The following is a 27,995-nucleotide window of genomic DNA, read 5'->3' as shown; positions in this document are numbered from 1 at the left end:
ACTGACAAGACACCTTACCAGGAAAAGTGTCAACTGAGGACAGACTTGGATGAATGAACCATAGTGCGTGGGTATGTAAAAATCTCAGGGAATTCTTGTTAGCAGGAACTAGTAATGCTAATTAGCATTAATTATTAAATCTAACTAAATCAACACAGTGATGATAATAGGTTCAGTCATTAATGAAGTTACTATTATGTAAAATTTTTGTGAAAAATTCTTTTTTAGGAGTCATTTTTTAAATGAAAAATTGAATAATTTTCTTAAGGTCAATAAACTAGTAAAGATGTGAAATAGGGCCTTCACTCCATAGCTAGCTTGCTCCAGGGTGGTTAAGGGAGCCATTATGTTTTGCTCCCTCTAAACACATGTACACATTTTGGGGGTTGGAGAGATTGTACACTTGGGTAAAGCACTGGCCTTACATGTAGCCAACCCTGGTTCAATCCCCAATACCTCACATGGCTGCCAAACATTGCCAAAAAGTGTTTGTGGAAGGAAACAGGAAGATATGAATGAAAATGCAAAAGAGTGAAAAGCAAAGTTTTTATTTTTTTTTTATTAAATCACCATGAGATACAGAATTACAAATGCCCGGTCTCAGTCATACAATCAATGTGCTCAGTTTCTCTTTCACCACCCCCAACTCCCCACTCCCCCCCAGCCCAGCCTGCCTCTATTTGATGGCAGAAAATTTTCTACTCTCTCTTTCTCTCTCTCTCTCTCTTTCTCTCCCATTTTCTTCTCCCTCTCCCTCCCCTTCTGCCTCCAAACTAATAACATAAATTTATGAATACCAGTAGCATTACAATAAAGAAATGAATTAACTTCTTTAGTCAATGAATTTGTTTTCTGCTTAGGGGAGACAATTGCCATGAGTCACTGTGTCCTCAGGATCTTAGAGGCATTATTCTTGGAGGAATTGTCTCAGACCTCTTTCCCAAACTTCTTTGATTATCAATTCTCCAATCTTATTCCTTCAAGTTCCTGACCATCTGTGGGGTGATATGGGGTGCTTGGAGTGCTGTGGGGTCCCGACCTGCAGGACTCCATCTATGAGGGATATCCTGGGCGAGGGCACTCCTGAATGAGAAGGAATGGACGCATATCTGGGATGGGGAACATGCGACGAGCTTTATTGTCTGCAAGGCACTTATATATCTTAAGGGGGCGCGCGCGAAACAGAATGGGCTGACCTCTGTCGTAGCTAATGCTCAGTGGACAGTGGACGGACAGTCAGGAGGGACAGTCAAGATAGTCGTATAAGATATGGAGAGTTACAGAGGTGCCTAGCCAGATTGCATCATCCAAGGGCCGCATGGTGGGATGCCATGTGCTTGTGAGGAATGTACAGGCCCACAAAGCCAAGATGGAGACCTCTGGCTCCCCACAACCATCCACCATCCTGCATGAATTTATACAGATTACCTCAACTTTTTTTTATAAGACCTCCCAAGTATTCCTCAGCGGTTATGGGAAAGGGCTCAGTGATTCAGTATTCAGGCCTTTCAATGTGTGCTATTTGGGTACAGAGGAAATGGAGGCCACCAGGACCACCTCATGAGGTGCTGGGGGTTGAGTCTGAGTCCTTGTGCATGCAAATATGCACCCTTGACCCCAACATTATTTCTAGGGCTCCTTAAAGTCAATTTTCTTTTAGGCAAAGTGACTCATCAATTTCCAGTTTGAAATTCCTCCAGAAGGAGGATTGTCATTTTTTTCCTGCCCTTCAGGGCTGCCTCTGAGTAGAGCTAAAATGACACAATTTACATTTGCTGAAGAAAACTGAGTAGAAGCATCCCAATCTACACTCAGTTATCATCCCCAACTGCTTCGGAGAAAAATAGTCATAGGGAACTCCCTAGAAGATTGGAGAGGCTAAGGAAGATGTGTCATTGTGGTAGGAAGAAACCCATTGGGTACATGAATCACCACAAACCCACTGGGATTGTGAATCATCAACTTGTGAAAGCAGTTCTTAAGCCCAATGTGCTTACAGTTGTGCCTCGATGGACCAGCTAAAACAGTTTATAATGATCTTCCCCAGGTAGGTCTCCTCTCCCTCTATGGTTCAATAGTAGACCAAGATTTTTTTTTAAAGCAGACTAGCTATTTGTCAAGGAGAAATGCTCTGACCCTAAACCAACATCCATATTTATAATTCTTCTAAAGGAGTTGGACAATCTCAGTTCAGTCTCTTGATCCACCACAGACACTTTGACAATATTACATCTGATGATTCATAAGTACTCAGGGCCAGAGCTATTCATTCTGTAAGAGTTAGAGATTCATCTATTATGTGTGGTCTATTCAATGCATGCAATATTTAATGTCCTTGATAAAGAGGGGATCTGTGGGCTGAAGTGCTGCAGACTTTGGAATAGGTTTCGTGCCTCAGCCTGTCCCCACTGGTGGCTCGGGGGCTGCCATCTTCCAGAGGCCTACAGACAGCCAAGTAGGGGCCCGCAGTCCTGAGACACACTGGGCCTCATCAGATAGGGATGGAGCCAGTCCTTTTCTCCCCTCCTCACCCACTCCAAGACCCAAGTTGCCACCCACAAACTGGCCCTCTGGCTACTCAACAAGCTACTTCAGCCATGATACCAGAGGTTCAGAAACAATCTCGGAACCCAGCAGCTTTTGACAGAAATCTCTCCTGATTTAATTATTAAGATTTCAGAATTCCAAAATGGCACGTGACCTCATATGCTATTCATTATCAGCAATAGCACTGGAGCACTGTCCTCCCATTGTTCATCGATATTCTCGAGTGGGCACCAGTAATGTCTCCATTGTGAGACTTGTTACTGTTTTTGGCATATTGAATATGCCACAGGGAGCTTGCAAGGATGTGAGTGTGATCTGGCTGTCACCCCATTGATCGTCAGGGTTGATTCAGCTGATCTGACTGGCTAGGCGAATGTCCCCTTCCTCCCTCACTGCTCCATATGCGTCCCTCCCAAAGTTGCGCACTTTGTCGAAGAGGATGGCCTTCTCAGAATAGAGACAGACCAGTCTTTGGTCGAGGGTATTTGAGTAGCTGCACTCCCCTGTTAGAACTTCCAAACAAGCTCTCAAGGTAAATTATCAGCAATAGAAAACAAATTGTCTACAGTTGCCTTTTCAGCAGATGTGAGTGTTGGGGTAAAAATCCCAAATAATAATGGTGGATATGGTGTCAAAATATTGAATGTAATCAAAGTAGAGAGAGTAAAAATATGGAAACCATCTGCCCCATAAGGAGGGGGAGGGTGTGGACTGGGGGGTATACTGGAGTTTTTGATGGTAGAAAATGTGCACTGGTGAAGGGATAGGTGTTTCATCATTGTATGACTGAGACTTAAACCCAAAAGCTCAATGGTGATTCAATAAGTAATTTTTTTTAAAAAAAGGTTTTCAAAAAAAATTTTTTTAAAGAGCAGCAGGCTTTGTTTGTGAAGGAACACCTGAGCGCAGAGGTGCAGACAAGAGCACCCAGGAAGGACATCATGCCACTCTGCAGTTGAGGTCATTGGCCTCTACATTTTAAAAATTAATTTTATTTTTTGGTTTTGTCATCACATCTGGTGGGGTTGGGAGAAGGGGCTACTTCTGGTTCTGTTCTCAGAGGTCACTCCTGACGGTGTTTATGGGACCATGTGTGTGTGTCTCTGTGTGTGTATGTATGTACGTATGTATATATGTGTATGTAGTATGTATGTGTTATGTGTAGTGTGTATGTATGTATGTATATGTGTATGCATGTATGTATGTGTGCATTTGTATGTACGTGTGTATGTGTATGTATGTATATGGATGTATGTGTGTATATGTGTGTGTGTTTGTGTGTGTGTGTGTGTGCTAAACCCGGGACTCCAGCATGCAAAGTATACATTGCTTGCACTCATCCCATTGAGCTATCTCTTTAATCAGGCTCCTGGGTTTTAAAAATGGGTTGGCCTGGATTGATTCGGGTCCAGTTAGCTTCATCTGTGGGTGACTCACTGGATGTTCACTCCTTTCCTGGGTTCCTTCTGGGTTCTCCAGACAGATGGTTCCAGTGGGTTGCTCCTACCAGCACCCACACTCCTCTCCTCACTCCTCTTCAATCAATCTGTTCATTCTTCCTTCTGCTCACCCCGAGCTTCCTGGATAACTGGTAGCGGCCATGTGCTGGAACCTGATGCAGGAGAAGGGTGTCCTCTAGAACCTTGGTACCCTTTTCCTCAGGGCACAAATCCAGAGCATGGAGAATAGTTGAGAATGCTGTACAACAGGGTTGAGTTGGTTCCTTAGTGAATAACTTGGAGAAACATTTTTACTCCTCTGCCTGGACCTTAAGTTATTCTCAGCCCTTTGCTTTGTCGAACTCTCCACTACAAAGGAAGCAATAGAGGAGGTGATGCTCAGAACCTGTTCTCCCTGGCCCCAGAATAAACTGTCGCTCTCATTGAGCCCTGAAGGTCCATGTGTGATTCTTAGTTTCTGAGTTTTCATTGTATTGATAACTATTCTTTTATTTGAAAAGCCTCAGAAAGAAAAAAGTAAGTTCATACTCTTAACGTTTATGCATATTTAATACATCTCTGAGAATGTGCATAAATGATTTTGCATAAGAGAAAGGGCCTAAGGACTGGAGCTATAATACAGTGGGTAGAGAGCTGACACAGGGCCGACTCGAGTTCGATTCCCAACATCCCATATGGTCCCCTGAGTACTGCCAGGAGTAATTCCTAAGTGCAGAGCCAGGAGTAACCCCTGTGCATCACCGGGTGTGACCCAAAAAAAGAAAAGAGAGAGAGAGTGAGAGAGAGAGAGCGCGCGCCTATAAATGAGAAAATATCAACCAAGCTAATCAGTGAATATCTACTTCAAATGTATCAAAGTGTCTGATCACTCTTAGGATGGTAATTTTGTTCTTTAGCCAAGGAAAATACTTTCCCCACATGTTTTGGGTTAGCTTATGACTCATGGAGAGTCATAGTTAATATTTTCTCAGGTTTTGAAACACGATCAGCCTTATTTTTGCAAGTGGCACCTGCATAGTAAAATATTCATAGATCCCAGTGCTATTTTTTATTGCCATCCTTAAATTCTCCTACCTTAGAGTCTCCTACCCTGTGCCTGACTGTCTTCACCAGGGCCCAACAGCTGAAGACCTCCGGGGCCCAGCCAAGGCCATGCTGGGACCACTCTCCACACACTTGGATGAGCCTCACGCATTAAAGAACTGGCAGAGGAACCCAGGTGTGTGGGACCCGGGGCTGAGATCTCCAAGCCTGCACGGTTTGGGACTGGACCTGCCAGTAACTAGACAGTTACACCCACCAACTGCCGTGTAACTCCAACAACAGCCAGGATCCAGAGATTATCACACTCAGCTCCCGGAAGCGCGCAGCTGCATTCGTGGCCATGCAACATCTTATCATCTCATTCCTACTTTGGACAAACTGGCAGGCTACCAAATGTAACCTGCCCACACGGCAGAGTCTGGCAAACTCCCCGTGGTATACCCAATATGCCAAATACCAGTAACAATGATGGGTCTCATTCTCCTAACCCTGAAAAAACCTTGAATATGGCTTTAAAAAAAAAATCTCAGGGCTAGGACGAAGAAGACGTTACTGGCACCTGCTCGAGGCAATCGACGAACAACAGGGTGGTCGTGATCGTGATCGTGATCCTTAAATTCTAAGTCATAATAGTGAATAGGGTACATTACCCACTTTCATGAGACATGATGATTTATGCTTCGTCCTAAGGCTTTGTGCCCTTCATGAATGTAATTTCCAGTAAAAAAATTCTAGAAGAAAAATGCTAGCACTTATTTATATTTTGAAAGCAAGTAAAAGAACTGACTTTATGGCACGTACAAACTTGTCTTTTGCAAGATCTAATTAAGCAATCTAGTGGAGAAAGTTGATGCGAAACACCACATGATTTTTCAATTACTTGCTTTACAAATACCCTTTCCTTGTAGGGTATTGATTTCACTTTACTTTAGGAGGAGGCCACACCCAGAGGTGCTCAGGGACAACTCCTGGCTCTGCGCTCACTCCCAGCAGTGCATGGGGAAACCATTCATTGCCAGGAAACAAACCCAGGGCTTCATACTAAGCAACATCGCGCAATGCCACATGATTTTGAAAATTTGGAGAGGAGTCCTTGATGATCATCTTCTTCTTCTTCTTCTTCTTCTTCTTCTTCTTCTTCTTCTTCTTCTTCTTCTTCTTCTTCTTCTTCTTGTGTTTTCCTCTCATCTTTCTGAACACTTCTTGGTAAAAACTTGAGGGAGCCACCGCCACCCCATCACTGTGTTTTGAAGACTCACTCATGATGTCAGTGGGCCCCAAGAGTGGCTTGTGTGAAGCAGGGAGGAGAAAGATGGCCACTTTCTCCCCTCTGGGTGGCCTCTGCCACCCGGGACCCAGGGTTACTGGGTTCTGTCTCGTCTCATAGGAAAGAATTTCAGGAGTAGACAAGCAGTGAAGTAAAACAGAATTCATTTGGAGGTTGTGAAGAGAAGTGATGTAGGAAGGTAGATGGGGCAATGAAATTTAGGTCAACAGAACTTCTGGGAGGAAAACCCTAATTTTAGGATTTAAGGAAAATCCTAATTTCATTGCCCTTGGCAACAGAACTTCTGGGAGGAAAATCCTAAACCCTGTGGATACAGAAAACAGACCTGATAAGACCTTCAACAGACCCTGAAGAGATTGGACCCTTCCCCCATAAAGTTCCTCAAACCCTCAGACCTCTCCCTTAATCTGATTAAAATGTGATCCAGCCCCAAGAAGACTCCAGAACTTCCGGATCAAGACAACCTGAGAAGAGCCTATAAAAGCCACCTTGAACAAAGGATGGGCGCACATATGCTGCCTGTGCACATGTGTCGCCCTTATCTCTTCTCTTGAGATGTGGACTTTCATATCTAATGCTGGGTCTTTCCACCCTTGGAGAAGCTTGGGTTCTCTCTTCTGTGTTCTTAAGTGTGTTTCTTTCTCTCTCTCTCTCTCTCTCTCTCTCTCTCTCTCTCTCTCTCTCTCTCTCTCTTCCCACCCCCCACACACACCTTCAAAAACCCTACAAATAAAATCTATTTTACTTCACTGCTTTCTACTCCTGAAATTCCTTTCTGCAAGCGAGACAAGAACCCACTAACCCTGGGTCCTGGATGGCAGAGGCGGATCATCTGGAAAAAGTGACCGTCTTCTCCTCCCCACTTCACATGAACCACCGGTGGGGCCCACCAACATCAGGTGCATAAAAGTACACATCTCTAGTGGGGAAATGAGGGTGACACATGTGGTGCTCAGGTGCCACATGTGCTTGGCCACATGTGCACAAGCAACACATAGGCTCGGACAGCATATGGGTGCCCTTCTTTTGTTCAAGATGGCTTTTTTGCTTTTGGGGTCACATCCGGCGATGCACAGGGGTTACTCCTGGCTCTCCACTCAGGAGTTAGTCCTGGTGGTGTTCAGGGGACCATATGGAATGCTGGGAATCGAACCCAAGTCAGCCGGGTGCAAGGCAAACGCCCTACCCGCTGTGCTATCTCTCCAGCCCCCAAGATGGCTTTTATAGGGCTTCTTCAACCTGCCCCCAGATGGGGTTTATACCTAGGTAAAAGTCCCTTGGTAGGGCGATTGTTAAGGGGTTAAGTTTGGAGTGGTTGATGGTATTTCCTGGCTTTTTGTTCCTGCAGGAGCTTCTCTAGAGGCGGGGGTGGGGGGGGGGGGTCTGTTGGCTTATCAGGCCTTCTTTTCTGTGTTCACAGGGTGGACTCTGATTGGCTTAAAACTGGGCAGTTTTATCAGAATTCCTCAGAATTCCATTACCATGGTCCCTTCCCTGTCCACTTGCCTATGTCACCAGCATCTTGAGCCCGGCAAATGCTGGACCAAATACAAATAGTTTGCAGTTTTCCATCTGCACCGCCAACTCCATGTGGTTGAATGGCAAGCATGTGGTTTTGGCAAGATGAAAGATGGCATAATTATTTAGGAAGCCCTGGAGCACTTTGGAATGGCCAGGAATGGCCAGACCAGCTAGAAGATAATGGTTTCCAACTGTGGACAAGTCAAATATGTGTGACTTGTTTTCCCCAGTTTTCTTTCAATGCTTTGGGAAAATATTCCTTCAATGCCACGTGCTGGAAATTTCTTACAATCCTCTCCCTACATTAATTTGGGTTTCATATTTTCCTACTCCCACTTCCAATTCTAGCTGGATAGCAATATTGTAGATGGTTATGGAAAAAATACTTTCAGGGAAACAAACACCAGATTTTCCTGGAATGCCTCATAAATGGGGCACACATAATATTTCCACAAGAATGACCTCAAAGTGGGAGTCATATATAATTTTTCTTTCCAGATCCTGATAGTAATGTAGGCAGGCAGATAGGGAAAGCCCCCTCCCAAGGCATCTCCTTGGAAGTAATAGCCCGGGCCTCAGGGAGAACTGGTGCCAATCTGTAACAGAACCTGAGGAGGCTGGACCAACCCCTTCCAACAGAAGCTCCTATGGAAGCAAAAGGCCAGAAAAGGAATTTCAAAGAAGACCATCACCACTCCCAGACCCCTTGGTAACCTCCCTAGCATGAACTTTTACCTAGGTAGAAGCCCCACATGGGAACAGGTTGGAGAAACCCAATAAAGGCCATCTTGGACAAAGGAAGGGTACCCATATACTGCCCAAGCCCACGTGCTGCTTGTGCCCACGTGGGCGAGCACATGTGGCACCCAAAAATATGTATCGCATGTATCTCGCCTCTTGAGATGTAGATTTTCATGCTTTCCTATCTAATGCTGGGATGTGTGTAGGGGCTCTCTCGGTCCTTGGAGAAGTCCGTATTCTCTCTTGAGGACGTTACTCTCCACTCTCTCCCATTGTCTCTCTCTCCTTCCCTTCAAAACCTCCAAATAAAAACTGTAATTTTCACTGCTCATCTACTCCTGAAATTCCTTTCTGCAAGGTGAGACAAGAACCCAGTAACCCTGGATCCCAGGTGACAGAGGTGGATGGGGAGAAAGTGACCATCTTTCTCCTCCCCACTTCACATGAGCCACCTATGGGGCACACTGACGTCAATAGGAAAGTAGAAATAAAGCCTACAAGGGAAGGTTGGAAATTAATCTTGATTTTAGGGTGATGGTCTAGAAAGCAAACAAACAACTGAAGGAGTTGTAAGATTAGATGATGAAATAGGAAGCCTCAGTTTCCTCTTGCCAGTGAGGCAGAAAGCCAGTCTCCATGTTGTGCCTCAGAGTCATGAGTTTACAACCTAGTAAGAAAAACATGCCAGACCCCAAGGAGATGGACATAAATGCCCAGTCATCTGACCACAGATAACAAGGATGGTTCAAGTAAATGTAAGTGTTGTGCTAGCTCATGGATAAACAGAGAGAGAGAGAAAGAGAGAGAGAGAGAGGCAACTCAGGATAGGATCACAATCACAACCATCCTGTTATTCGTCAATTGCCTCGAGCAGGCCCCAGTAACGTCTCCTTCGTCCTAGCCCTGAGATTTTTTTTAAAAGTGCCATATTCAAGGCTCTTTCGGAGTTAGGAGAATGAGACCCTTCATTGTCACTGGTATTTGGCATATTGGGTACGCCACGGGGAGTTTGCCAGACTCTGCCATGTGGGCAGGTTACATTCGGTAGCCTGCCAGTTTGTCCAAAGTAGGAATGAGATGATAAGATGTCGCACAGCCACAAATGCGGTCGCACACTTCCGAGAGCTAGATTTTATGGTCTCTGAGTCTTGACCGTTGGTGGGATCACACGGCACCAGGGGGCCAGTTGGTGGGTGTGAGCCCCGCCTACTGGAATTTGGAGGATCTGGGTGGAGGATGCTCAGCCCCGATCCGAGTAGGCTTGGAGATCTCAGCCCTGGGACCCGCATGCCTTTGTTCCTCTGCCGGTACCTTCATGTGTGCAGAGAGTGGTCTCAGCATGGTGGATAGAATATCTTCAGGATAGGATAGTGAGTTTATTAGAAGCTCAGCGCTGAGGATCCCAAGTCATAAGAGAAAGAGACTTGGAACCCCGCTTGCTGTGAGGGTCTCTCTTTTATCCTCTAAAGATGGGCTGCAATCTACATGCATTCTTATCAGTGAAACAGGAGATACAGAGGTAATAAGTAAAAAAAAAAAACCAGTGTATCATTCCCACATGATACATCCTTCAGGTGCTCAAAAGAAAAACAGTCAGGGTCAGTATCTCTTGCCCATTCTTGATGTGGCCTTCAGGTACCATCTTCTGGGCACTCCCATAAATCTGTCAGGCCCAGTGTGCTCCTGTCAATCTGGTGGGCTGGCTACACTTAACTCGGTTAATTGGGGCCATAAAAGGAATGCTTCTCCCTTCCTTCTCTTGCTTAACTTAGGGGGTCAGTTTCAGTTTTCCAGTCCCCATCACATTTTCTTTATTTTTCATTACAGTTTCATAAATCTCATTACATACAGCTTCTTATTTGTCACCACAGTAAGCAGATGCATTAACTACTCTGTTTTGTTTTGTTTCTGTGCTATAGCTTGTTTGCTCAAGGCCATGAGAATGCACCTGGCAGGGGGGCACTTACACACACAGGCAGGAGGGTAGGGGACTTAAAAACCTCTCCCTGTGGGCAATCAGGGTTCCAAGCCCAAGGAGTGACCCCAGCTTGTGAATACTCGGTACTGAGTCCCTTGTATGAGTCTGTTTGGGTGTGTGAATAAAACCTTGAAATACCTATCCTGTCTCTGTGTATCTCAGACTTGTGGCCACTTAACACACTTTGGGAGTGTTAGAACGCAGATCTTGATCTCCCTTTAACGACAAAGAGACTCCAGAGACTGCAAACAGCAAGCAAGGTTTATTGTAAGACTGGCTAGCCAGGGTCAAGCCGCCTACACAGACACGCAGGTCAGTTAGGTGAGGCAAGACCCCGAACTTCTTCAAAGGGGATCTTATATAGGCCTTCACTGGCCGTTACAGCAAAGCCCGCATATTTCATAGCCAATAGATTTGTAACAACATATACTTTCTTAACCAATCCATTTAAAAGTACATCATCACTCCTTAGCCTATAGATTCAAAGATCAGCATTTATGTACATAGGAAGTGTGGGACATTTGGTTATCACCTGGCTTCCTTTGATTCTCAGCTCATGGCTCCTGCAATCCCATGGAGGTGGATTTGGGAAAAGTTCCTAACAAAGGTAAAAGATAAGGAAGGCCCAAAAAAATGGTTTCTGAATTTACATCCCAGCAGGGAAGAGTCAACAAATGGTTTCAGAATTTACATCCCAATAAGGAAGGGCTTCACAGCTGAAGCTCTACTAGGGAGGGGGCAGGAAAGGGAGAGTTACTAATTAGTAAAGTTTTAACTCTGGAATCTCCCTCAGGGTCCCAAGGGACCTTCCAGGAGCTTCTTTCCTTTGCTCTTCTATTTTCCAATAAACCTTTCTACTTTCCAAGTCCGAGCATCTTTATTATTCAATATTTTCATTCTTAAAAATATTGAAGGAACTGGAAATCGCGAAGGAACAGAGACCTGTCACCACCTTTTCCACCTCATCTGTATCGGTGATGTTAATGCTAATAAAGAGGTTAGAATTGATCATCAATTAAAAATAATAAGATGAAAAGAAGAACTGAGACATGCGCAGTTGAGGGTATATTAGAAATATATTGTTTATAGCATGATTCAAAAGGTGTTGAAAACAGCTCAAAAGGAATTAAGAGCTGGACTCAAAGTTAAAAGTGATCAGTACTCTTGTGCAGGACTTGTCGAGAATATAAAACATTTTTTTGTAGTTTAAACTCCCCCCCAAATCCTGTAAAAGAAAGACAACATACAGGTTGAACTCTTAATGGAAAAAAATTTTTTTCTTCAGAATTTCAAATACATTGGAGTGTGATTAGAGGACCAGCCCATAGATGACTTTATTATTATAGACTAGGCACCGACAAAATTCTTACTTTGTGGAGCATTTTGGGGGAGCAACAAGCAGACATTGAAAGAGAACCCTCAGCCTAAAAAACCATCTTGTTGTACCAAAATGCTTCACAAAGTCAGAATTTTGTCTCAAATCAAGCCTTTATTAGCTGGCCAGCTTTTGCTTTCTCCAACCCCGCCTAAATTAGAGAGGCAATCCTAAGTGTAAAAAGCAAAAGGATTTTTAAAGAGCCAAACCACTTCTTGGAATTTCACTGAGCAAGCAAGCCAATCTACAGAAGCCAAAAAACTGTTAACTAAACAATCCATTGATCAGCACAGAAACCAAAAAATAAAGTAGTCACACAAGAGCTAAAATGTAAGCAGTTAAACAAAGTCAAGAGGTTGAGTGGTTAATAACCAAGGTGTTAAATGGTTAAGTGATTAAAGAAAGGGTTAAGTAGTTAGGCATGGAATGTGGTAGTTAAACAAAGAATAAAAGAGTTAAACCAGCAATAACATGCTCACACATAATAATGGTGATGAGAAAGTGTATGGTGGTGGGATTGGTGTTGGAATATTGAATGTAATAAATTATTGTGAACAACTTTATAAAAATTAGATTAAAAAAGGTAAGTCAATTGATTGGTGCGAGAAAAAATGGAAAAGAAAATGGTTAGCTACATTCATTCTTTAACATTCTTTTTTTTTTTTTTTTGCTTTTTGGGTCACACCTGGCGATGCCCAGGGGTTACTCCTGGCTCATGCACTCAGGAATTGCTCCTGGCGGTGCTCGGGGGACCACATGGGGTGCTGGGAATCGAACCTGTGTCAGCCATGTTGGCTGAGTGCAAGGCAAACGCCCTACCCGTTGTGCTATTGCTCCAGCCCCAAATAGCACAGCGGGTAGGGCGTTTGCCTTGCACACGGCCAACATGGCCGACCCGAGTTCGATTCCTCCGCCCCTCTCGGAGAGCCCGGCAAGCTACCGAGAGTATTCGATATGCCAGACACAGTAACAACAAAGTCTCCAATGGAGACGTTACTGGGCCCGCTAGAGCAAATCGATGATCAACGGGAGGGCCTTTACCTTTATCTTTACCTTTTATTGATTCACTCGAATTTTGCATTTTGTCTTTTGTGGCATTCATTCTTCCACAACTATTGCCTACCCTAACAATCACCAATTTGCAACCTTTCTAAATATAAGAAGTTTTTGTTTTGTTGCTTCTTGTGACTCTGCAGGCAAGATGGTTCTTTAGGCTGAGCGTTAGTTGCTGATAAAGCTCTTTGTCAATCCATCATCCTGTCCAGTTGATGGAACTGTTTTGTTTTGTGTTTTTGTTTTTGCCCCACACCTGACAAAGCTGAGGGCTTATTCCTGATTCTATGCTCAGGGATCACTCCTGATATACTTGGGGGACTACATGGGGTACTAGGAACTGAATCTCCAGTTACCTGCATGAAAGGCAAGAGCCCTCTCCACTATACTATCTATATGGCCTCTAAAACTGGAGTTTTAAGCTTACAGTGAAACAGGAGGATCCTGAATCCCCCTCCTTCCATGCATAAGAAATCCACAGCTACATATGCAATAATTTCTCTAAAAGAAACTCCCAGAGTAGCTGAGTAACTCTTACATATGAGATGAACAAATAAAATATCCGTCCCGATATGGATAGAAGAGGCTGGGATACAAAGGAACTACAGGGATTGCATCAATAGTCCTGGTTCCTTCCCCAGCCTCCCAGATGGTTCCCCCAAACACTGCCAGGAGTGATTCCTGAGTGCAGAGCCAGGAGTAACCCCTGAGCATTGCAGGGAGTGGCCCAAAAAACAACAATCAACCAACAACAACCAAAACGACTATAAAAATCTCATCCAGGTGCATACAAGGATGGAAGTTTATAATAATCTTAGGGCTAAAGGGCTTGAGCCCCAAATATGGTACCCCAGCTTTTAAGATCTGCACCTGACCAAGGGGCCCCCAAACATCTGAAAGAATCCATATTAGGGCATTAAATTCTTGTATGCTTCAGCTAACTTGCAACATTGCTTTCTGTAAAACTGCTTGGCTGCTTTGCACCTGGGGGAGGGGGGAGGGACTTGGAATGTGAACAGGGCATAACTTCTTTCTAAACCAAGTGTGACAGGATTCAGGTGTATTTACTGTTCCTGAAATGTATTGTCTCAGTAAAGCACCCTGCAGACTTGGGTAAAGGATAACTCAGGATGTGGGTAGATTGCCCCATTCTGGGAATGTATTGTCTTAGCAAAGACCCCTGCAGATGTCTTGGGTAAAGGATAACTCAAAATGTGGATGGTCTAGGGAGATTACCTAAGGCTTAATGATTCTGGCTATAACCTTGCTTGTGCTAACAATCGATGTACGTAATGACATGCTGATCTTTGAATCTATAGGCTAAGGAGTGAGGTACTTTTAAATGGATTGGTTAAGAAAGTATATGTTGTTACAAATCTATTGGCTATGAAATGTGCGGGCCTTGCTGTACCAGCCAGTGAAGGACTATATAAGACCTCCTTTGAAGAAGCTCAGGGGCTCTCAGCCACTGCCCACTCTGGGGTATGCTGTGGAGCCCCAGCATGCTGGTCTAAATAAACCCCGTTTGTACTCCTGCAGGAACTGTGTCTGTCTGGTCTCTCCGCGCCTCCCAGGGCCAGGGGACTCTCGATCCCAACACATCTAGCTTCAATGGGGGATGGGGAGGCAGAGTGATAGTACAACGAGTAGGGCATTTGCCTTTCACACAATTGACCTGGGTTCAATCCCTCACACCCTACATGGCCCCCCAAATTCCACCAGGAGTAATCCCTGAACACAGAGCCAGGAGTAAGCTCTGAGCACCACCATAAAAAATGTGTTTGTCAGGGGCTGGAGCGATAGCACAGCAGGTAGGGCATTTGCCTTGCATGTGGCCAATCCGGGTTCGATTCCCAGCATCCCATATGGTCCCCTGAGCACTGCCAAGGGTAATTCCTGAGTGGAGAGCCAGTGAGTAACCCCTGAGCTTCGCTGGCTGTGACCCAAAAAGCAAAAAAAAAAGTATACATGTCATAGGCAGAGATGTAGGCAAATCCTTCTTTTCCTCTGCCAGTTCCTAAAGTCTGTTGCCAAGGTGGTTGCCAGGGAAGGAGAGCTTGGAATTGTTGACAGTCTTTTGATATTCTTAGTGGCCTTTGTTTCTTTGGTGGGGCTTATTCTCCCAAGGCCCCCAGCAATGCCTTGGGTCAGTTAAAATGTTTTCTGACAGGACTCCTGAGAGAGGGCCTTGTGTCTCAAAGGCCTTCATGTCTTTGGGGCAGGTTTAGTTTTCAGACAATGTTCCCTCCCCCCCAAAAAAAAACCTTACCAGTATCTCCAGCGCCCCCTCCCCCATCTCTGTGCCTGCAACATTTTCATAACTGTTCTTGCTGTCCTCCTGGTTTCGGGGTGTAGTTACAACAGAAATGGAATCCTTCAGTTGTGGCATGTAGGTTTTTCCAGGCTACTGAAACCTAGGAAACAAAGATAAGCCTATAAACGGATGTGCTACAAAGATGAGGTAAGAGCTTTGTGATTATAGGGAAGGTATAAAATGAATGCCATCTGTGTAAGTTTTAAAACTGGGAGGAATAAAATGCTTTTTTTTTTTTTATCTAATTGACCAAACCGGGACAGTGGTCTAGAGCCAGGAGAACTAAGGAGGATAGATTCGTCCTGGAAGTTTTTTTTTTTCACAGCTGGTGAAGCAGAATTTAAGACATCAGGAGGCAAAGTCACATCAGAAATTCCAATTCCCCAAATAATCGTTCAAATTGCAACCCTGAAGGTTCACTTCCGCTTTTGCTTGAGGGTTGATTAAATGAGAGGCAGTGAGGACAGATTGAAAAAGGACTTGGCTGGCCCTGAGCTGGCAGGTTGAAAGATGGTGGGGTGAATGGGTAGATGTCTGAAGGAGCAGTAAAATGCCTCCAGGGGCCCTTGAACCATATTCCATTTTATCAACAAACCTAAACAAAGTAAGAATTAAGTTGGGGAAGGGGAAGTGGGAGGGAAACTGAGTTCTTTGTCTAAGATTGATTATTTTTATGCTTTTTGGGTCACACCAGACGATGCACAGGGGTTACTCCTGGTTCATGCACTCAGGAATTACCCCTGGCAGTGCTTGGGGGGACCATATGGGATGCTGGGAACCGAACCCGGGTCAGCCTCGTGCAAGGCAAACACCCTACCCGCTGCAGTATCACTCCAGCTGACCTTTTTTTTAATTGAATCATCATGAGATATAATTACAAAACTTTCATGTTTGAGTTTCATTCCTATAATGATCAAACACCCATCTCTCCACCAGTACACATTTCCCAACACCAATGTCCCCAGTATTATCCCCCCCACACCCCATCCCAACCCTCCCCTTACCTCTATGGCAGACAATTTCCCCCATACTCTCTCTACTTTGAGGCATTATGGTTTGCAATACAGATACTGAAAGGCTATCATGTTTGGTCCTTTATCTACTTTTGTTGGGATCAGGAGTTCCCTGGCCCTGGGAGGTGCGGAGAGATCAGACAGACACAATTCCTGCGGGAGTACAAATGGGGTTTATTTAGACCAGCATGCTGGGGCTCCACAGCATACCCCAGAGTGGGCAGTAGCTGAGGGCCCCGAGCTTCTTCAAAGGGGATCTTATATAGGCCTTCATCAACCGTTACAACAAAGCCCGCGCATTTCATAGCCAATAGATTTGTAACAACATATACTTTCTTGACCAATCCATTTAAAATTACATCACTCCTTAGCCTATAGATTCAAAGATCGGCCTTTACGTACATTGATTGTCAGCACAAGCAAAGTCATAGCCGGAATCATTAAGCCTTAGGTCATCTCCCGCATTTTGAGTTATCCATTACCCACGACATTTACAAGGGTCTTAGCTAGAACAATACATTCCTGGAGTGTGGGCAGTCTGCACGCATCCTAAGTTATCCTTTACCCAAAACGTTGACAGGGGTCTTTGCTGAGATAATACATCCCTGGGATGGTGAATGCACCTGAATCCTACCATACTTGGGTTTACAAGAAGTTATGCCCAATTCACATTCCAGGTTCCCTCCCTTCCCCCAAGTGCGAAGCAGCCAAGTAGTTTTACAGAAAGCAATGTTAGCAGGTTAGCTGAAGCATACAAGAATTTAATGCCCTTATATGGATTCTTTCACTTTCAGCACACATCTCCCATCCCGAACCATCCCTCCAATTATCATTGACTTAGTAATCCCTTCTCTATCCCAGCTGCCTTCTTCTCCAGCTCATGAGGTAGGCTTCCAACCATGGAGCAATATTCCTGGCCCTTGTGTCTACTGTCCTTGGGTGTCAGTCTCATATTATTTTATATTCCACAAATTAGTACAATCATTCTATGTCTGTCTCTCTCTTTCTGACTCATTTCACTTACATGATACTCTCCATGACCATTCACTTATAAGCAAATTTCATGACTTCATCTTTCCTAACAGCTGCATAGTACTCCATTGTGTAGATGTACCAAATTTTCTTTAACCAGTCATCTGTAAGATTGATCTTTGACCGAATTTCAATCCCATTGGTCAAGCCTTCCTTCTATTTCTAGAAAAGTGGAGCCCTTATGTCAAAATTGACTGCTCCTGCCCAAATAAACCTTTATTCCTTTTCTTGAAAATTCTATCCTAAAAGAAAAATGTATTCAATAAGGTATTCCCCTCTGGGACTAGAGTGATAGTACAGCAGGTAGAACTTGCATGCGATTGACCTGAGTTCGACCTCCAGCACCACATACAGTCCACAGAGCCCCACCAGGAGTGGTCCTTGAGCACTATTGGGTGTATCCCAAAAACAACTGACTCAGATCTCAACTTTCCCACTAAATGGGTCCTCATGGTGGGGGGAAGGGTGGAAATACAATCAACTGACTTGATGGGGGATATATTCCTTCAAATTGGTGTGCACTCCATGGGTGGCTCATGTGAAGCAGGGAGGAGAAAGATGGTCACTTTCCTTCTCCTGATCCACCTCTGTCGCCTGGGACCCAGGGTTACTGGGTTCTGTCTCACCTCTCAGAAAGGAATTTTAGAAGGAGATGGGCAGTGAAATTGTTAGGGTCCGAGCTCAGGACAGCCTCATCTGTCAAGGAAAACTCTGAGAGACCAAGTCCATGCAAAAGCAAGCGGTTTATTCGAGCATGCTCGGGCTCACAGTATGACTGCAAACCGTCAGTGACTGAGAGCCCCGAGCCCCTTCAGAGGGGGCTTTTTATAGGGCATCTTCCCGCACATTTCAGAAAAGCCCGCGCACAAATCACCCAATACATTTGAATTATCACATTAGATGTTGCACACAGGCAGCCAGTCATTTTGCAACAAGCCATCAGCACCAGCCACTCTCTTCTGTACAGGTAACCAGGCCATCCCAACGGGCAGTCAATTAGGCCTTTTCTGGCCTTATGGCCATATTAGGTGAATTCCAGGGCAAGGAGATGCCTCATTAGGCCTTCTCCGGCCTTGTGGCCTTATCTGGCGAATTCCAGGGGCAAGAAGGAGATGGGGGTACTTGGTGTTGTCAGCCTGCCACAGTTGCAGGGCGGGATATGGGCTGGGACTTGCTTTGCTAGGGCCCAATTGTCATGGGGCTATCTTTCAAAATTACACCGTTTTTATTTGGAGGTTTTGAAGGGAAGGAGGGAGAGAAAGTGGGAGAGAGTGGAGAGTAACGTGCTCAAGAGAGAACCTGGGCTTCTCTAAAGGCAGAGAGAGCCCCTACACACACCACAGCCTTAGACAGGAAAGCGTGAAAATCCACAACTCAAGATGGGAGATGCGGGTGATACATGTGCTCGGGCACCGAATGTGCTTGGCCACATGGGCACGGGCAGCACATGGGCTCATCATCTGTGCGTCTGTGAGCCCTTCCTTTGTTCAAAGTGACCTTTATAGGATTTCTCCAACCTGCCCCCTCATGGGGCTTCTACCTAGGTCAAAGTCCATTTCTAGGGAGGTTACCAAGGGGGTTGGGAGTGGTGATGGTGTTCTTTGAAATTCCTTTTCTGGCCTTTTGTTTCTGCAGGAGCTTCTGTTGGAGGGAGTTGGTTCAGCCTCCTCAGGGTCTGTTACAGACTGGCACCAGTTCTCCATGAGGTCAGGGCTATTACTTCCCAGGACATTTACTGCCATTACCTTGGGAGGGGGGTTTTCCCTATCTGCCTGCCTACATCAAAGGAAACAATTCTTTCAAAGGTTTTGTGCTCCCCTTTTATGATGAAAATCCTTGCCAAGATGGGTATAAAGGGGACATTCCGCAATATAGTTAAAGCCATCTACCACAAGCCAACAGCAAGCATCATCCTCAATGGGGAAAAACTGAGAGCCTTCTCTCTAAGATCAGGGACAAGACAAGGATGCCCAATCTCCCCACTACTGTTCAATATAGTACTGGGAGTAATTGCAATAGCAATTAGGCAAGAAAAAGATATTAGGGGTATCCTGGTAGGAAAGGAAGAAATCAAGCTCTCACTATTCGCAGATGATATGATACTATACTTAGAGAACCCTAAAACCTCTACCAAGAAACTCCTAGAAACAATAGACTTGTATATAAAGTTTCAGGCTATAAAATCAATACCCAAAAGTCCATGGCTTTTCTATACACAAATAGTGAGAGAGAAGAAAGTGACATGAAAAAAAAATCCCGTTCACAATTGTGCCCCAGAAAATCAACTACCTAGGAATTAGCTTAACTAAGGAAGTAAAGGACCTGTACAAAGAAAACTACAAAACACTACTTCAGGAAATAAAAGAGGACACGAGAAAATGGAAAGATATTCCCTGTTCATGGATTGGGAGAATTAACATTATCAAAATGGCAATACTTCCCAAAGCATTGTACAAATTCAATGTGATTCCCCATAATGATACCCATGACATTCTTCAAAGAAATGGAGCAAACACTCCTGAAATTCATATGGAACAATAAGCACCCACAAATAGCTAAAGCAATTCTCGGGAAAAAGAAAATGGGAGGAATCAACCTCCCTAACTTCAAACTCTACTACAAAGCAGTAATAATTAAAACAGCGAACAGCATGGTACTGGAACAAAGGCAGAGATGCAGACCAATGGAACAGGGTTGAATATACTGACATCTCCCCCCAAGCATATGATCATCCAATCTTTGATAAGGGAGCAAGAAATGTGAAGTGGAACAAGGAAAGTCTCTTTAACAAATTGTTTTGGCAAAACTGAACAGCTACATGCAAAAAAGGGGGGTGGGGCTCAGATCTCTGCCTAACATCATGTTCAAATGTAAGATCAAAATGAACTAAAGACCTCAACATCAGACCAGAATCCATAAGTACATTGAAGACAAAGTTGGCAAAACCCTCCATGACATTGAAGCTAATGGTATCTTCAAAGATGTCATGCCACTGGCCAAGCAAGTGAAAACAGAGATAGACAAATGGGACTATCTTAAACTAAGAAGCTTCTGCACCTCAAAAGAAACAGTGACCGACATACAAAGACAGTCTACAGAATGGAAAGGATATTCGCCCAATACACATCTGACAAGGGCTTGACATCAAGGATATAAAAGTACTGGTTGAACTCCACAAGAAGAAAACATCCAACCCCATCAAAAAATGGGGCCACAAAATGAACAGAAACTTTCTCAAAGAAGAATTCCAAATGGCAAAAAGGCACATGAGAAAATGCTCTACATCATTAATTATCAGGGAGATGCAGATCAAAATCACAGTGAGATACATTCTCACACCACAGAGACTGGCCCACATCCAAAAGAACAAAAGCAACTGATGTTGGCGTGGATGTGGCAAGAAAGGAACCCCCCTTCACTGCTGTTGGGAAATGCCAACTGGTTCAGCCCTTTTGGAAAACAGTATGGACGATTCTCACAAAATTAGAAATTGAGCTCCCATTTGACCCAGCAATACCACTCCTGGGAATATATCCCAGAGAAGCAAAAAAGTATAGTTGAAGTGACATCTGCATTTGTTTGTTCATTGCAGCACTCTTTACAATAGCCAGAATCTGGAAAAAAACATGACTGCCCGAGAACAGATGACTGGTTAAAGAAACTGTGGTACATCTACACAATGGATTACTATGTAGCTGTTAGAAAAGACGAAGTCATGAAATTTACATACAAGTGGTACTACATGGAAAGTATCATGCTAAGTGAAATGAGTCAGAAAGAGAGGGACAGACAGAAAGATTGCATTCATCTTCGGGACATAAAGTAACAAAATAGGAGACTAATACCCAAGAATATTCGAGATAAGTACCCGGAGGTATACTCCATGGCTTGGAACCCAGCCACACACATTTGGGGAAAAGGCAGCTCAAATAGAGAAGGGAGCACCAAATAAAGGGTGTTGGGAGGATCCTCCCAGGTTGGGAGATGCATGCTGAAAGTAGACTATAGACAGAACATGACTGCCACTCAATGCCTCTTTTGCAGACCACAACACCCAAAAGGAGAGAGAGAACAAAAGGGAATGCCCTGCTACAAAGGCAGGGTGGGATGGGGGGTGGGGGGTGGGAGGGATACTGGGACCCGTGGTGGTGGACAATGGGCACTGGTGGAGGGATGGGTACTCGATCACTGTATAATTGAAACCCAAACACAAAAATTTGTAAGTCTACAACTGTACCTCATGGTGTCTCACTAATAAAAAAATTAAAATAAATTTTTTAAAAAGTATGAAAAAAATTAAAAATTAAAATAAAAAAAGGTTCTGTGCTCAGGATTCCCTCCCGTGAAAGTATCCATTTACTCAAGATATTCTTTGGGTTGGCTTTTCTGTCCCAACTTTGGACCTTTACTGATGTTATGTCTGAGTTCATCATAACTCAGTGAGATAGCCAGGATACAGAGGGGAGGAAGACATAAGTTTATTTCACTGTGATGGCCCTAGGGATCACAATGGGTTGATGGGTCAATGGGTATATGAGTAGCCGAACTCTGAAGGGCTGGAGTGAGGCAGAACAAAAAGTCATAACAGGTTCCACTTCAGGAAAGCAAGCAGTAGGCCCAAGTTTTTGTTTCCTGGTGACCAGTGTTCCTGTTTCCCCAAAAGTTTGTGGTTACTGTTACTGGAAAGACACCCCAGTGCAGTCCCTGCCCACTTACGCTAATCAGTAAGCAGCACATCCTGTTGTCCTGTCCTGTAGCCTGTTACTGGGAAAACCCTCAAAGCGTAACCTTAGTGCCTGCTAACTATGCCTGTGTGATCAAAGCTGGCGCTTGCCAACTATGTTTATGAGATTATGGATATAAAAATCTGTTGTAATAAGGGCTCAGGGTCCTTGTCAAGACTAAACTGAGTTGGATGAAACTTGGACCCTAGTTTGAGCTACCAATATAGGTCCTTTGCTTTTGCATCCTCACCTGTAGAATGGGCCTCTCTGCAAACAGGAAACCTTAAATCTGCATATAATGACTCTTATCCTTTTGACCAACAATTACAGGCACACCACACAGGAGCAAATTGTAGCTCAGCTGATAAGAGTTTTTCCACTTCTTATGAGCACAAATGTTTGCTATAAATTCCAGGATCTATACACAGTCGGCACAGAGCTGCTCCTAATCATTCAGTGTATGGATGATGCTTTCTTAAACTTGAACCATGAGGATGTTGCGGTCTTTAATTTTGTAATATTGTAGAAGATGATAACAAATGACTTTAGCTAATCTAACAATTCAAGCAAATTTGGTACATAGCTCAGAAGTTCTTTCGTCCAGTTATTTCACAGAACCACTCTCTCATTCCTGAGGACTGGAAGTTCTTTTGTCCTGTTATTCCATAGAACCAGTTTTCCGTTCCTGAGTCCATGTGAAGAGTTGTGCCTAAATCCTTGACAAAAGAGAGGAGGGGGAAAAAAGTTAAAATAGAAGTAAATTTGAAATACAAGCAAGAACTCCAAGACATGTTCAGAGATCACTCCTGTGGGTTCAGGGAACCATTTGGGGAGCTGGGGAGCAAACCCAGGATGGCTGTGGCAGGGCTACCGGAAGCAGGAAGTAGGAAGAAGAGAAGCAGGAAGAAGTGACATAGGGAAGATGACAGTAACCCTTTACTGCCCCTGCAAAGGAAAACTACAGCTCTCCCAGCTTGCTCATTTATTATTCACTGCTCTTTTCTTGGTACTTACTAATTAAGTAAGTGCTCACTGATTACTTTAATACTGTAATTATTAAAACTGTATTATACCAACATTCCAGAAGTCTCGAAAATGAATTTGCATAATTTCTCCAACGTACGTTTTTAGTACAATCTTATTGGCAATGGTACATCTTAGAGGCCAAAATAACAAATACGTATTTCAAAATTAAGTAGAATAATTAATATTTTAGTGTGATGACTTTGATCTTCAGTGAGTTCCCATTGTTAAGCACAGTGGTAGGGTGTTTGCCTTGCGCACAGTCAGCCTGGCCAAGCCGGGTTCAATTCCTCCACCCCTCTCGGAGAGCCTGGCAAGCTACCAAGAGTATCTCGCCCGCATGGCAAAGCCCCTGACATATTCAATATGCCAAACACAGTAACAATAAGTCTCACGATGGAGACGTTACTGGGCCTGCTGGAGCAAATCCATGAACAATGGGAGGACAGTGACAGTGACAGTGAAAGTTAGTGGAACTTGATTTTTTTTTCTAAGACATTTGGAAAACAATTTAAGAATATTCAAAATGGAGTGTCCTCTACTATATTTTAATGTAGATATACTGTGGTTTCAGTATATTTTCTAGGATTAGAATCTTAATCCTGCCAATCTTTAACCATATTGTAGCACTGTCCTCCTACAATAAGGACCTCCTACAATATGGTCCTTTAACCATATTGTAGCACTAACCATATTGTAGCACTGTTCATCAATTTGCTCGAGCAGGCCCAGTAAAGTCTCCAATGTGAGACTTGTTGTTACTGTGTTTGGCATATCGAAGACATCACGGGGACCTTACCAGGCTTCGCCATACAGGCAAGTTACTCTCAGTATCTTGCTGTGCTCTCCAAGAGGGGTGGAGGAATCAAACCTGGGTCAGCAGGGCCAGCCACATGCAAGGCAAATGCCCTACCTGCTGTGCTATAGTGATAAAAATCAGATAATAAGGATGTGGAAGAGCAACACAACCTGATTTTTAATATGAAGCATGTAATTTAGACAAACAAAATTTTATTGAATTTTTAATAAATCTCTCAGATTTCTAGTGTCAGTGAGATTTATTAGACAACATCCAAAGAAACGGCATCACCATTTAAGTTAGCTACACTTTAGGTATTTTTTAAGGTTAAGTGCTAGAGAAAAATGGATTTTAGGATAAATAGTTCATTAGTCAAAGGGAGGTAGATTAGTTATTCATAGGTTGACTAAAAAGTATGGAAAAAATGGATTAAGTTGAGTATAAATGAGAAGAAAACGAATGAATAGAGTGAGAAACAGAGAGGTCACTGCATGTTCTTGCCAAAGAATAGAGTTTTTATTGTGAAATATTAAGCTATCTTAGAGCAATGGAGGGAGGGAGGGAAAGAGGGAAGGAGGAAGGAAGGGAAAAAGGAGGAAAAGTGGAAGGAAGGAGGGAGGGAGAGAAGAAAGGTAGGTGGGAGAGAGGAAGGAAAGAAAGGAGGGAAGGAGAAAGGAAGAAAGGGAGAATTTAAAGAGGTAGGGATAAAGGAAGAGGAAGAAGGGAAGAAGAAATTTAACATTTTGTTTTGTTGGAAAATGTCCATCAGTCTGCCCTAGCAGGTCTGCTTTAGAGGTTGTGAAAGAAAATTGAAATTGTTCTGATGAACCCTGTGGTGAAAAAGAAAAAGAAAAAGGAAAAGAAAAAGAAAAGAGATCATCTTAAGTGTCTGTATCTGGAATTGTCCCTATTATATTTCTAAGTTGCTAGAAGAATGACAGTGACCTAATTGTGTCTTTCTATCTCGGGGGACTTTTGGGATAAAATATTCAAATTAGCTCTGGTCCTGATATTTCACTGCACAAACGCGCGCACACACACACACACACACACACACACACACACACACACACACACCTTTTGAAGTTAGGAACGAAGTTTCTCCTTTATGATTTGAATAAACTCTGCTATACATACTATACAAAAAACTGATTCTTTCAGTTAGCTGAGCACATTGGAAATTTTTTAAATGTGGGGCCAAAACATAGTACAGCAAGAAAGGCACTTGTCTCTCACACAGCCAACCTGGGTTCGAACCCCGGCAACCTCTATGGTCCCCCAAGCACTATCACGAGTGATTCCTGAGTGAAAAGCCAGGAGTAAGCTCTTTTGGCAAACTCTGTATTTGCTTTCCAACACTGAAAGTCAACATCTCTTAACATTTCTTTGATTTCCTTGTAGTTGAGTCAGAAAACTTCAAAAAAACTCTCAAGAGGCCCACATGTTTTCTTTAGGAATAATAAAACTTTAAAGAAGAAGGCAAACAGTAGGACCACACAGTTTTACTGATAGTGACCATTTTCCTTTTGTGAGGGCAATCATGGGCCCCTAATTGTCCCTGCTCTAAACTTCAGCTCTTATATTAACATAGGATGAGAGCTGAAAAAAATATGTGTACCTCTAAACAAATAAAATGAATAAATTCAAACAAACTCTGAGATAAACCAATATAAAAGGTGAACTAATATCCTCAGGCATGAGAGACTGGTTTTGCAAAAAAAAAAAAAAATTGGACAAAAGAACTTCTGAGTTATGTACCAAATTTGCCTTAGCTGTCATATTAGAGTTGTTTTCTGCTTTTTCTTTGTAGGAGGTTGGGCACAAAGAGGGAATACACTTAAGAGAACTGCAGAGTGTTGACGTTCAATGTTCTGAATCACGATGACAGATCTGAATCTTAAGACACAGCAGAGAGAATAAATGTAGAAGTAGGCTGATGTGTGGGAGGCTCGTGTTGGGAGATTTGTAGGAACACGATGCTCTCCAGTCTGACAGAGACAAAAGACAGGAGAAGGGAACTCATTACCTTTCCTCTTTCCACAGTGATTCATCAGGACTCTGCATGCGGGAAAATTGATGAGGGTCCTGATGATGTGTTCTTTTACATTATTTTGTAAAATGCAGTTCTATTGAGAGATGTCACTTCTCCGTGACTCATCAGTTCTTATCTTCTATTCCTACTTAATTTGACTTCCATTCTGAATTTCAAATGAGTAGGTCTGACTCCTTCACATGGAGATCTCAAATAGGCATTTCAGATTTCACGTGTTGAAATGAGGCCTGAGCGTTTACAAACAAAAATATAACCACCACCTTCAATGCTTCCGATTTCATTAAATGGCTTCACCATGGACCAGAGCTCAGACTTGAAAATCTAAGAACCATTCTGAATGACTTTCCTTGCTTTCTCTCTCCCCACCTCAGTTCAGTTCAATATAAATGAAAAAAGGTTAAAGGCAATGTCCACTATACACATCAACTAGCCTATTCCAAAACACAACCCAAGCAAAGGAAGACTGGGCCCTTTCCAACCCCTATGGGAAAGACTGTTTTAGTGCCTTACCACATCCGGGTGGAGTCTAAAGCCTTATGTTTTAAGCATGATAGTAGTAAAAAGATATTTTTCTTATGAATTCTCACTGTGACCTGACCCCCAGGACTCACTTCTGGTGCTTAGAGAAATATTCTTTGCTTTTCTGGACATCAGGCTTGGTACCAGGCTTCCAACCAGCTAGGGACACTTCACCATTTTTGTGAGGGAACTGGAAGCTCTCAACTAGTCTCAGAGACTGATCCTCAGAATGGCCAGCAGGGAGGTCATTTACAGTGATCTGTCTTTATGGTCAATTATAAAGAGCACCCTGAAAGAGATGCCTTCATCAGCCTTTTACACACCATAATCTTTTTATCTTTTGGGGTTTCTCCTAGATTTGCACTCAGGAATTACTCCTGGCGGTGCTCAGGGGACTATATGGGATGCCAGGAATCGAACTCAGGTTGGCCACGTGCAAGGCAAAGAAATGCCCTACCGACTGTACTATTGCTCCAGCCCCAACACCATACACTTGAGCAATGGTTTGCTTGGGGTCCACGGGATTATTCATGGGTCCCAGTCCTCCTTGTTTCTTGGGTATATTGAGCTATAACCAGTGGCTAATGGGAGAATCCCCAGAAGCACTAATCACTTGGCAGTTGAGTCTTTTTTTTTTAATTCTTCTGCCCAATCACTGGAAGTCATGACCTCCATGGGCACACAAAGGTGAAGTTAAGATGATGGAAGCAGAGCGCAGTGTAGCATCTTTAAACTGACCATCTAGCACTGCAGTTATGGCTCTGAGTTTGGGGGCAGAATGCCCAATTTGGACATTTCCTGAAGACATTTGGCAGCTCCAAAGCAGACAGCGCCAAGACTAGCCAGGAAGAAGACCTCTTTATGTCCTCTTTGTGCCAGACTCAGTCTTTAGACGAAGTTATTAGTTAGATGCTTGGGAACTTTCTCCTTGGTCCCTGGAGCCTCACTCCTTAAGGAACCAATTGTCATTAGGAATCCCTTTGTGGGCTTTCTGTTTCTTTTTCTTTTGACCTAGATCTGTGTTGTGCACAGGTGCTACTCTCTGTGTGTTACTTGAAGGTCCTAGTGATGTTCAGGAGACCCCGAGGTGCTGGGTTAAAACCCAGGGTTCCCTTTTGCAAACCATGTGTTCCAGCCCTTAGGTCTATCTCCCTGACCCTGATGTTGACTTTCAATAATCACACCAAAAACTATGTTATGCAATGTTACACTTGGGGTTCAAGTGATAGTACAGTAGGTAAGGCACTTCCTCCAACCAAGTTGGTACAATCAACCCAGAATATAGTGAATGATAAGAACATCTCATTTTTGAAAAGTCAGATCAGTTGTGGGTGGAAGGAACTTTGGCAACAGATATGAAATATGAACAAGAAGGTAGATATTTTTCACAACTTCTACTTGGGGACTGAGGTTGGTTGATTCTTCTTTATAGGCATCTCCTGGTCAGTTAGGAAGGCTTTTTTTTCAGTTGAAAAAAAATTTATTATTGAATCACCGTGTGATTTAGTTAC

General features: G+C 43.6%; 1 pseudogene; it reads right to left on the bottom strand.

Moving 5' to 3' along the window:
* Positions 1–22,674: 22,674 nt before the first annotated feature.
* LOC130042520 (peroxiredoxin-1-like) lies at positions 22,675–27,292 on the bottom strand (annotated as a pseudogene).
* Positions 27,293–27,995: the final 703 nt, after the last annotated feature.

This window comes from Sorex fumeus, unplaced genomic scaffold, assembly GCF_029834395.1.
Source record: "Sorex fumeus unplaced genomic scaffold, SorFum_2.1 ptg000101l, whole genome shotgun sequence".
NCBI classification, from domain to species: domain Eukaryota; kingdom Metazoa; phylum Chordata; class Mammalia; order Eulipotyphla; family Soricidae; genus Sorex; species Sorex fumeus.
Note: the sequence above shows the minus strand (reverse complement) of the source record. Positions and strands in the feature narration are given on the sequence as shown.